Here is a 12,123-nt window from a genome sequence, read left to right as displayed (position 1 = left end):
AATATAAAATAAAAATTCGTAATTTTCTTAAATCCTTAACAGTAATATCAATATTAAAGATCAACTTCATTTTCGACTCATTTAAAAATGAATTAGCAATTTCAAGAATTTCAACATATTTAAAAGAATCAAATTGATCTGGTTTAATGCTTTATATCTTTTCTATATAATATTATGGACTTCTTCTTGATAAAAGTCAAAGACTACTACAAATAAAAATCACTTTTTTTTTAATTTGGCAATAAAATTATAAACCCTGCATAATAATTTAGGATTTTTTTTCTTATATATAGTGTAATTTTTTATTTTAAATATATATATTTATCTAATTTATGTTTATTACGTCGATTTAAATTTTTTTTGCTAACAAATTTATCTAGAAGGTCAACAAAATTTTTATAAGCATTCAGAGGTGTCTTTGAAGCATCTGAAATTAATAAAATTAAAACAATAGTCGGACACATTTTTTAAAGTGTCCAAGACATATCCGAAGAGTGTAGATATCCGACATGAATAAGATATCGGTGCATTAGACCTTTGAAGGTGTCTATGCATCGTAGCCTAAAGCGAATAGTTCGGATTTGAATCTTGACAAAAAGACATTTAAAAAAAAAAAAAAGACATATAACTAATCGACCTTGAAAAAGAAGAAGAAGAATTGATATATATATTTTGATGTTGTCACCACGAAGCACAGCTCAAATAAGATAAAATTTTAGTTACCCATTGAACAAAAACACCCATTTTCTACATAATTGTTTTTATGAACTCCCATTCCATCATATCGTACATTTTGCTCATCTTATGCTGCAACACCCAGCTTCCTTCGCCTTTTTTTTTTTTTTTTTTAAATAATAATAAATACCGCATTAGAAGCTATACTGATATTATCGGTTAGCGATCAGCAATTATGCTCATCAGTCAACCCTTGCGTCAACACAGTCTAAACCAACTATACTATCACCTTGAGAAGAGGTAAATAGCATTTGAAAATTCAAAATAATGTAAAATAATTTCATCACCCTAGCCATTATCCCAGAATTAAACTAAATTTAACAAATTAATGAGATAGATAACTTAAACCAATTTTATAAAAAGTAAAACAATTTGTTCCATGAAATGGTTATTCTATTCCGCGAATCAAACCACGCCTTAAAATTGAGATTCTTCATCTCTTAAGGTTGCCCATAAATGTTTGTTAAACTTCTTCAATTAAACTTCCATTTTAAAAGCTAGTATTAAATTTAGTTTGCATCAGTTCAAGCGTAACATAAACAAATAAATATATAATGTCCAAGATCAATATATTTAAACTTTTTAATAATAATTTTATAATCGCTGAATAATAAATTTGATTCTAAACTTTGCTGTTTATACCATGATCTTTCATTTTTATATATAAATGAAATGTAAAAATATACATGATAGAAAATATAATTGTTTCACTTTCTAAATTGACTTTAGAAATAGATGGGAATTGAGAGTTGGATTTAGCTAATTAAATCCAAAATTGCAGTGTCGTTTCCAAGTCGGCTAACAAGTCAAATTCCCCACTTACAGGGAAACATAACAATCACCCACAGTTTTTATAATTGCAAATTTTGATGTGGCTATGGAACAAGCAAGTGTCGGTTTTGGACAGGAACTTCACTTGCACGCCAAACAACAATTTGGGTCTATTTGGGCCCACAAATGATCTTCTCAGGCAGTGGACCAGCCCACGCATTTACTCTTGTCCTATTGTATTGTATCGTGTTGATACATACGACACCATTAATAATCGTATTTTATAGTGCCATAGCCTTTCTTTTTCCATTATCATAGATTTTTTTTTTTCTTTTCGGTCATCAAAAAGGAAAGTTTTAAGCTCAATTTAGTTTATCTGTTCGTACCAGCTCGTAGCTGATAAAGGTTGATAATAATTAGTTACTATTGAATGATAATTGTTAGTTGATGAATATTGGATTTTGATAAAAATTTTTATAGCGGTTGATGTTAAAGCATAAAATGACGAATAATGATATACTTGTTTTTACATATTTTGATGTATAATGTGTATATTTTTTGAAATTTTTAACTTTTAAGGTAAATATGTTATTTTTTATTTTCATATTATATAAATAAAAATTATTAATTGAAATTTTAAAATATAGAAAAATTATTATTTTAGTAACTATAAATAAAATGAATCATAAAATATTAATTTTTTAAAAAATAATTTTATAAATAATTATTTTATGGAGTTAATAACGTATAAATAGAAGATAAATCCAAACAAGCTACTAATGCTGGTACAAAAAATACTTCAATATTATTTAATGAAAGTATAATATAAATACAAATTATTAATTAACTGAGACTTATATGAATCAGTTATTAACTGTATGAATTAGCTGAATTAAATATCCTTTTAGCTATGAAAGACGTCCTTCCAATTTACAATATTAGGACAATATACTTTATGTCATAATACTTTTTTTAGAAAAAAAAATACAATTGCAGTAATCAAGAATACCAAAGCTTGAATATTGCAATCCAAATAATGAAACATACCTAGGTGTATAAAAAAGGAAATGGGCTATAGCTAAAATCCAGAAATGGCCACTAATAAAAAAAGAATGATTGGATACACATCAACGCTTTAGTTTTCACAGCTTGGTCAAATAGAAGCCGTGAGGAATCATATCAATGAGGGGTTCGTCTCGTTCATATCAATTATTACAGGAAATTAACGATAGAGCCATGTACAAGTGTAATGCTTTTCATGTCTGGAAAAACCAAAACAAGAATGTTTTCAGTTAGGTTTTTGTGTGTCTATATGTACACGGAGTCAGAAATTTGTTTTTCTTAGGAATAGAGGTGGCAGGTTCATTGAATGGGTGAGAAATGAAATTAAGATATGAATTGAGTCCTAAAATTTAAAATTTCAAATTTTGGCAAATTAAATAACTCGTTAAAATCCGTTTTGATTCCGGTTCAATCATTCTTTTTATATTTTTTTTCCTTTTTTAAAAGTAATTTGAGATTGAAAACAGCCTAAAACAATTGATTGAATTAATGATTTCAGACCAATTTCAGTCTCAAAACTTTTGGCAAAGAGACTGAAACCTAAACTGATTTCTTTTGATTCCGATAGGAACCAAACCCGTATATATATTGTTTGGAAAGAAACATGAGTTTTAACTCTATATCAGGTATATATATGGCTATACTTTTCCTTTTCAAGTGAGTGGATGCAAACCTTACCATTTAACTCTTTTTTGTATGACCTAATTGTTATCTAATTGATGAATTTCTATTTCGATTCTCATGTTTGAAATCCTATAACTGCTAGAATGCATTCATTTTAAGCCAAGATAATAATCATATTAAAAATGATGTAATTTTGTAAGAAATAAATTCAAGTAATAGAATTATATTTATGAAAATTATTTTAAAATGATTGCAATATGAAACAAGAAAGTTTTTTTTTTTTTTTCCTTTTATTCTGAAGCCTTGTTGGTTGTTCCAATTATAAATTAGCAATCATTTACATTTGTAAGTGGAAAAAATTGTAGTGGATTGCTTGGGATAAGATATTTGAAAAGTACAAGCATGAGTTGATGATTCTTACACGTGAATGAGCAAATGGGCATCTTTTTTTCTAGGTATCCAAGCATAATATTTTGGCCAATCTCCAATTTTTTTTTTCTTTTTCTTTTTTTATACAGGCAAGGTAGCTTACACTAATTTATATATTTTATTAAAATTAAAATTTATTTTCTGGTAAATTCAAACATACATCTCTTGTCGTGTGTGTGTATGTGTGTGTGTGTATATATATATATAACTATATTTGTTAGATTTCATAAATTATTTTAAAATGGATTGTGAAAAATATGGCCAAAATTAAAATTTAAAATTCCATTTATGAGATATTGCTCAAAACTATGATTTTAATTCTAATTCAATTCCAAATTCTAACAAAATTAAAATTAAATTACAATTCTACTTTCTAATTCCTATCAGTCATCCAAAGTCCAAACCACACCCTAATTTAAATTAAATGTTAATTTTTTGGGTTCCAGAATAATTATTAGCTGAAATTAAAAATAAAATTATATTTCCTGATAAAATTTGTCAAATATATAAATTCACTCATATATTTTTTATGAAAAAGTTTATAGTATTTCAAAATTTGAGAGGTATCTATTGTAACTCTACAATTATAAGTTTTAGAAATGTTATACACTTATCAATATCAACAATACTAATTATTATTAACATTTTTGGTTTTTATATATGAAAAATATTGATTGATTTGCTGTTATTTTAATTTTAAACTAATAATTTTCATATTATTTCATTATCTATTATTCAGTAAGCATTTAATCAATTCAATTTGAAAAATCGGAGAATGAAATAAAATAATTTTATAAAATAAAGTAATTAATAAATATAATTTTATAAATTAAACTATTAAAAAAATACGAGATTTTTGGCAAAACAGAGCGTGTAAGTATTTAGATAAGACCACGTTGAAACTTACACTGCGTCATGCATGCATGTGCAATCTATTTGGTGGGAGTATGTAGTTTTCCTGTACCAAACCGCAGTACAGTATATGCAATTACCTGATCAACACGACAAGGCACCAGAAAATACTATTGGCTCAAAACTCAAGGTGGGCTCGCCTATCGAGAGGTGATATTTTGGAATTTTCATTTTTATATTTTCTTTGCGATTAACTAATCAATTAATGCAAAAATTGGCTTCATGGTAAACCACCTGAGCCGAGTTCCACCCTATCAAACTCAAAGTTGGCTCAATAGAATTTATTTTCACTGAAATTCAGTTCAAAATTTGAAAATTTTATGCTTAAAAAAATTTAAATCTGAGGCTCGAAATTGGAGTAGTTTAAAATAGATATTATATATATATATATATATATATATATATATATATATATATATAAATTCAATAAAGCTCGATAAACTTTAAAATTAGATATGATTAGATTCGAGTTCGGTTCGTTTACTAAATGAGTCAAGTTCGAATTCAAGTTCTATTCAAACCGAACCTTTTTAAACTATTTTCGAGCCCACTCAGCTTGAAGGATTATACTTTTTATTTTTTATTTTTTTATTTTTCATCCTATATTTGAATTGAAAGAAAAATAGAAAGGATGAAAGAAAATAAATTATTTATCTTTATTTGAAAAGGCTCAAATTGTTACATTATTGCAAAATTTATATTTTTATCCTATATATATGTTTCTATGTATATGGATTAGGTATTGTGGTGAACTCGTGGAGGTAATTGAATAATTTAATAGGAATTTATATCATTTTCCACCACCCATGCTTTATTTTCTTTTCAATTTAGAAAAATTATACTTTTGTGGACCCAAAGGAATTTTAGACTATATTTTCTTTATTTAAACAAAAAGGGAAATAACTCTACCTTGTTATTTTTCACCATAATTTTCCTCTCTCAAATTTTTTACCCTATCTAAACATAGTGTCAAGTAATTTATAGGCCGCCCCTGATTTATTAAAATTTTTTAATAAATGTATAATATATATTAAGAAAATTTTATTGTTAGCGGTGGATCATTTAGCGTTAACTTTTTTCCTTTTCAAAAAAAAAAAAAAAAATATTACTTCTATTCGATAATACTTATCAGATTTGAGAAAATATTTTTTTTCTATGTTTATTACTTCAATTTAATAATTTTCTTAGAAAATTAATATTAATTAAGGGTAATATAATCAATTTACTCAATAATTTATTGTAACTTAGACAAATTTAATGGTTTTCTTAAGAAATGTAAAATGTGACAAATATTATGGAACAGATATAGTAAGTCTCTAAAAATCATTAAATTGAAATACTCCCTCCATTCTAAAAAGATAGTCCATCTTTCATCTTTGGTTTGTTTCAAAATTGAAACAACCCGAATTTTTATTTTCAAATATTTTCCAATTAAATTTAATAAACTGACAGCCTGGAAATGTATTTAATTATTTAAATGCAAATCAATAATTCGTACAGTGACAAACCGAACCAAAAACCAATTGGAAAAATCTAGAATCGATCAAAAACCAAGATTTGGGCTGATTCGAACCTGAATCGAACCAAACCAGCCCAAACCATCTAGAAACATCTCCTCCCCTCTTATCTTCAACGCTCATATCCCTCCCTCACTCTGTCTTGCGCCTCCCGACCACCCACCCAGCACCACTGCCTTCCTCTCCTTTCTTCTTCTTCTTCTTCTTCTTCTTCTTCTTCTTCTTTCCTTTCTTTTCTTTCTTTCCCTTTCTTCTTCTCTGCGATTGTGTCTGTGTCGCGTCCCAACAGCTCCAGCAGAAACGCAAGCCACCAGCACGAGCTCAGCCACGTAGCGCCACCTCGCCGCTGGTCCACGCTGCAGTAGCTCCGCCATCGCTGTCTCTCTCTCCGTTCGATTCCAGCGAGGTCGACAGTCCACTACCTCCATCGCGCCGGCGAGCCTGTCACGTCTCCCTTGAAGTTGCGTCGCCAGCTGCTCCGCCACAACAGATTACGCATCCGCCGACGTCACAGCAGCTCTGCTGCTGCTGCAGTGCATCTCCGGCCACCGCTTGACAGTCGCAGCGTGTATACTTCGATCCAACACGCGTAAGAATCCCCGATCTAGCGCAAATTCGACAAAAATTATATTTTGGGGTAAAAATTAATTTTAATAATTTTAGTTACTTGAATTAATTTTATTATTGTAGTTAATTAATTTAGTTCATTTAATTTTTAGTTATTTTGCGTAGTTAATTAATTTTATGTAGTGAAATTAATTTAAGTAGTATTAATTTATTGATTAATAAAAATATTTAGTTAGCAATTTTCGTTATTTAGTTAGTTAAAATTAAATTCAGTATGAAATAATTTATTGAGGAATTTTGATAATAATATTATGAATGGAATGAAATGAGGAATTGAGAATTTAAGGTAATGTTGATATTGATATTCAGATGGAGGATGAGAAAATTGAATTGATTGATTGCCCGATGGATGGGCTGTGTGATTTGGAGTTATTAGATAAAATTGTTGATATTTTAAACAGGTGGAAAGTCCAATTTTTAGGGGAGATGCTGTCGAAATTTCGATAGAAAATAAAATGAATTTTGGTAGCAAATAAAATTTATTATAGAAATTTAATTAATTATAGAGAGTAAATTATTGATAGAAATTAAATAGGTTAAGAATAGTAGTGTGATGAATAAATATTTTATCTGATATTATTCTTTTTTTCCGATGTCATTTTTACTTTGCTTAGATCGCTCGGGTCCATCTAGTGCTCCTCCCGGATAGAATCAACGCTAGAGCTTCGTTCTCCACCACAGTGAGTAGTAATAAATAATGCATATCAACACTGCATTTGCATAACATTACATTTTTATATATTTACATATTGTATTTTCTCATATATATTATGTTATGATCACTATAATTATACTTGTGCATAATTGTGCATTTGGATGAAATTGGTGTATTATGATAAATGAATTGTTTGATTATTTGTGCTGTGTATATACTGTGCTCTGTTTGTGTGGAGTTGGGATGAAGTGGGTCACCATGGGTTTGTGAGGACGGTCGATAAATAAGGATCCTGATGAACTGATGAAAGTGGACCGTCGGCCGGGTAAATGGGAGATCGGCGCCCCCGTGTGCACCTGATGAACTGATGAAATGATGTTGATGATATGGAAAAGAAAAGAGAGAATGTAAAAATAAAATATTGAGAGGACTGGTCAAGTGAGGATTAGACCGGTCGGCCAGATATGGGGGATTGGCTCCCCGGGTGCACATGTTTGAGAGGATGGGCTGTTTGAGAGGACGGCTCGTCGGGGATTTAGGTGACGCCACTGACTAATTTCCACGTGATGTGATTATTTGAAGGTGATATTGTTGTGGGTGCTGATATGATGACATATGAGTGACTGTTGTGTGTTCATTCAGTATATTAGGGTGCATTTTGCTTGCCTGTATGTGGTGTGTATTATTTATTATTATTCACTGAGTTGCAAAACTCACCCCCTTCTCTCCAAACCTCTCAGGTACTAGGAAGCAGCTGATTCGATTGAAGCTCTGCAATCTTCTCCGCAGAGTTATAAATGTAAACTTTATATTTTTGTTATTTAATTTTGGTTGTATAAGTTACTCTTTTATCAGATTATTATTGAACTCCGCAGTTATAGGGTTGTGTATTTATATTGGGCTTTATTGTTAGCACTACGCTATAAATTAAATATTGTGTAATTAACTGTAGGTAAACTAGTAAGCCCTTATTGTGATTATGAGTTATTGTGAATAGGCCCTGGTTAAATTTTATGTATTATTTGATATTGGGCCAGATGTTTGAAAATTTTATAAAACTTATATCTCAAGTCATATGGGCTTACTGTTTTGTTGAAATTAGGAGAATCATGTAGACAGATTGAATAATTTAGGCTTACTACGGGCCTCGGGGGCCTTAAGCTTACCTAGGCCCTAGTGCCGGTCCGGCCCACGGAAACGGGTCGTGACAAAGGTGGTATCAGAGCAAAAGTTCATAAGTCTAGATATAACTGCGGAGTAATTCCTGTCATGTCTTGACATAGTCTTCCTTGCTTTCCTCTTCAGCGTTGTTCCCAACTAGATTAGGGTCAAGTTGTTTAATAAGTAAAATTTGTATCCTTGTTCTTTAGAGATGTGATTTAGTTACTGATGCTAAGGGGATGGTTTAAACAAAAACCCTTTTATGGAATAAATAATATTCATATATAATTTAAGTATGTAAGAAGATAAGTTATATAGGATTAATAAGTTGAAGTTAGTTGATGAAAGTGTGCTATTTTTATTTAATACGTGTTGAATGTGGAATACATATATAAGAATGCATGAATGTGTTTAGATGTGTGCCTGCGGAATTGAGAATGAGTTGCTAATTATTTAATAAGAGAACTAAATGATTCGTATTCGAGGACATTAGAATCTATTTATTTAGAGTATTGAATGAGTATATGAATTTGATGAAATTTACATGATGTTGGTTAGTGGAATTTCTTATATTTATTGAGATAAATATTTTCTGGATGGAATGGATATACATGATTTTTATAAGGTCTGAATGTTGAAGGATTTGGTGCGATTTGGTATAATAATTGGTGATGAGTATTTTTCATAAAGAATAATATTGGTGGAATTATTGTATGAAGTGAGTTTTATTTATGAGTAATCACTGCTTGGTAGAGTAGAGTGTATTGTTGTAGTCATCAACTATTCTTTTTTAGGTGTGTGAATATAAGGAATAATATAAATTATTGTATGGATATTAAGAAAAGAATCAATTACAGAAACGTGAAGAGTATGAATTAGTGTGATTTAAATGAGGATAATTAGTATTTAGAGGTTTGACAAATTAAGAATAATTGTTATAAGATTTGATGCAAATAGGAATAATGATACATCAAAGGATCTAAGACAAAGATTTTTTTTATTTTTGGGGATTTCACTGAGTGTAAAAAAAAAAAAAAAAAAAAAAAAAAAAAAGTTGAGTATGTAGTTAGTATTAGGCAGTAATATGGAGTATTTAGTGATAAGTTGGGTAATTGTGTTGAATTGTCTATAGAATTACAAAGGTGGTGTATATAATTAAGGGATAGTTAGTATAATGTAGGAAGTAATATGGTGAAAGTTGAGTATGTAGTGAGTGTATTAGGCAGTATTTAGTGACCCTAGTACATGTAGGATATTTAATAAACCAAACTAAGTTTGCGGAGCTAGTATAATAAAATGGAAGTAAAGGATAATAAAGAAAATTAGTGGTTTTGGGATTGGAACGCTATAATATTGGGTGATAATTATATTAGAAAAATGATAATTAGAATATAATTTGAAGGAGAACAATATTGTATAATTGTAAAGTTTCTTGTTATATCAGATGGAAAATAGAGATAAGGTGGATATTAAGAATTTAAATGATCATGAATAGTAATTTTATGCTGTAAATAAATTTAAGATTTATGAAAATTTAGAAAGTTTAAAGATGTTTTAGAATAAGTAGTTAAGACTATGTAGTTAAACAAAAAGGAGCAAAATATTATTAACGATAGAATGATGGAACATGTATACTATTGAAGGTAGGAAAAATGGCTTTGAGGTTTAAAATAATTATCACTGTTGATGATAATTCTAATAGAATATTAAATAAATAATTGATAATGTTATAACCAAACTTTTGAGTTGAGTTAATCGGGTCTTTGCGAGGTGAGTTTCGAGAATTTAGTGGTTCATAAATAGTAAATTTAAATCTAAAAAGGGATCAAATGTAGGAAGCTATTGAATGTCTTATGTTAAACAAATAGATAAATGATTCGAGGATTGTAATCCCGATGACAAAAGAATTTAGTACTTATATTCAGAAAGAAAGATAGACTTTCTATTGGAGAGAAAGAGAGAAGAGAATTTTGACTACTGTAATTTGATAGCATCTAGTTGGAATAATAGTTGATAAAGGATCACGGGACTTAGCTTGAGATGACAACGAATGTAAATAAATTTAAATTTCTTGACGTAAAGCAATTAAAATAAGGAATTTCTATTAATTAGTGCAACTTTTGCAAGTTACTTGTTTTATTAGATAAAGAAGGGAAGTTATATTTATGTCCTTAGTAGAACATGAAGGTAATTAGAGTATTTTCATTCATTAGTAAGCAAGCTGAGTTTTAATTTACTATTTGCATGGAACAGTGAAACTTGGTATAAGAAGGAAAAGGTGAATTTGGGATAGTTTTAACAAATTAATGAAGAGAATACATGTTAGTGTTTGAAGACTAAGGATATAAACTAGAGGATTATTGGATGTGATAACAGGATGGTTTAAGACTACATCCTGATTATATTGGAGTGCCAACTCATGTGTGTCGATTAGATCACTAATCAATTCAAATTGCTCATGGGACTATTGAGGTACCAATTAGAGTGAAAATTATTGATACATAATGTAGAATCAATGTAAACCTACTCTGAATTCCTTAGCAATTGGTAGCAATTATGATTGAATGAATAGAATTGTGTTATAAATGGTAGTTGCGACATATCTAATGGTTTAAGGGAATATTTAGTTAGTTAGGTGCATTTGAGGACTGGTACATTAAAACTCAGATGTTGAGGAATTCAATGAGCTATTAACCTTGTTTGGAGTAAAGAATATAGAGAGAACATAATTGAGGATGAGGATATTCCTAGATCGTATTAGGTATAAATTTTACAGGTGATAGACACTACGATAGACTTGGAGAAAAGGAATAACCCAATGATATTATTATCTGAATATTCATAGGCATTCATGGGATTAAGAATAAACATAAGACAAAGGACATAGTCTAATCAGGAGCTGAATTATGGGTTTAACATTCTTAATCTCTTAATTAGCTAGAGCAAAAGGCATTACTTGTTTAAGATTCTTGATTTCTAGATATGTAAACTTAGATCTAAAGGATTGATTAAAGACGGAAGAAATATGTAAATTGGCTTGGAGAATTTTATATCACGATTAAGCTTGTAAAAAAAAAAAAAAAAAAATGTAGGCTGGATTTCTTTATGGAATTGAGTATAATAGAATGGTGTTTGCAAATTTTCAAAAATAAATTAAGAATTATCCGGCATGACAACAGCTAACTTGGCTAGTTGCATAAATTCTTGTCATAATTAGTTAAGAAATGGTATGGTATGACAATTTGGGAAGAGGGATAGAGAAGTTAATAACTAAAATAGGGACTTGATGGTCAATTTAAATTCTCTCTACATAATTGATGCACTACTTGTTTTATGGGATTCTCATTAGTAGGATTTGAAATGAGATTGTATATCTATCTTTCGTTGGAAAATTGTTAAGTTGATAAATAGGTGATGTGCTTGGGATAGAAGCCAAAATCTCCTATCAGTTGATAGCAATTAGCTAGAGAAATGTCATGATTTTGTTTGAAATAAGCTTGTAGTAATGCCATGAATTTGTTCTCTTTAATTGGAAAGGATTGAATGGTAATGGTAGAATTGATAATAATAATAAGGATTCTTGTATCAGTAAAGATTAAATACTTGATTTGTGTATGAGCTTCTTATGGA

At 29.3% G+C, this 12,123-nt stretch overlaps 1 long non-coding RNA gene across 1 annotated transcript; it reads left to right on the top strand.

Annotated features, from left to right (window-relative positions):
- The first annotated feature begins 6,217 nt into the window (after positions 1 to 6,217).
- On the top strand, positions 6,218 to 8,415 carry LOC119370640 (uncharacterized). The gene is made up of 3 exons (XR_016319934.1): positions 6,218 to 6,687; positions 7,292 to 7,357; positions 8,073 to 8,415. It is a non-coding gene; the product is annotated as an uncharacterized LOC119370640 (long non-coding RNA).
- Positions 8,416 to 12,123: the final 3,708 nt, after the last annotated feature.

The sequence above is a fragment of the Jatropha curcas genome, chromosome 3 (genome assembly GCF_041381405.1).
Source record: "Jatropha curcas cultivar XTBG-Jc1 chromosome 3, XTBG_Jcur_1.0, whole genome shotgun sequence".
Lineage (NCBI taxonomy): Eukaryota > Viridiplantae > Streptophyta > Magnoliopsida > Malpighiales > Euphorbiaceae > Jatropha > Jatropha curcas.
This window is presented reverse-complemented; position numbering and strand designations above follow the sequence as displayed.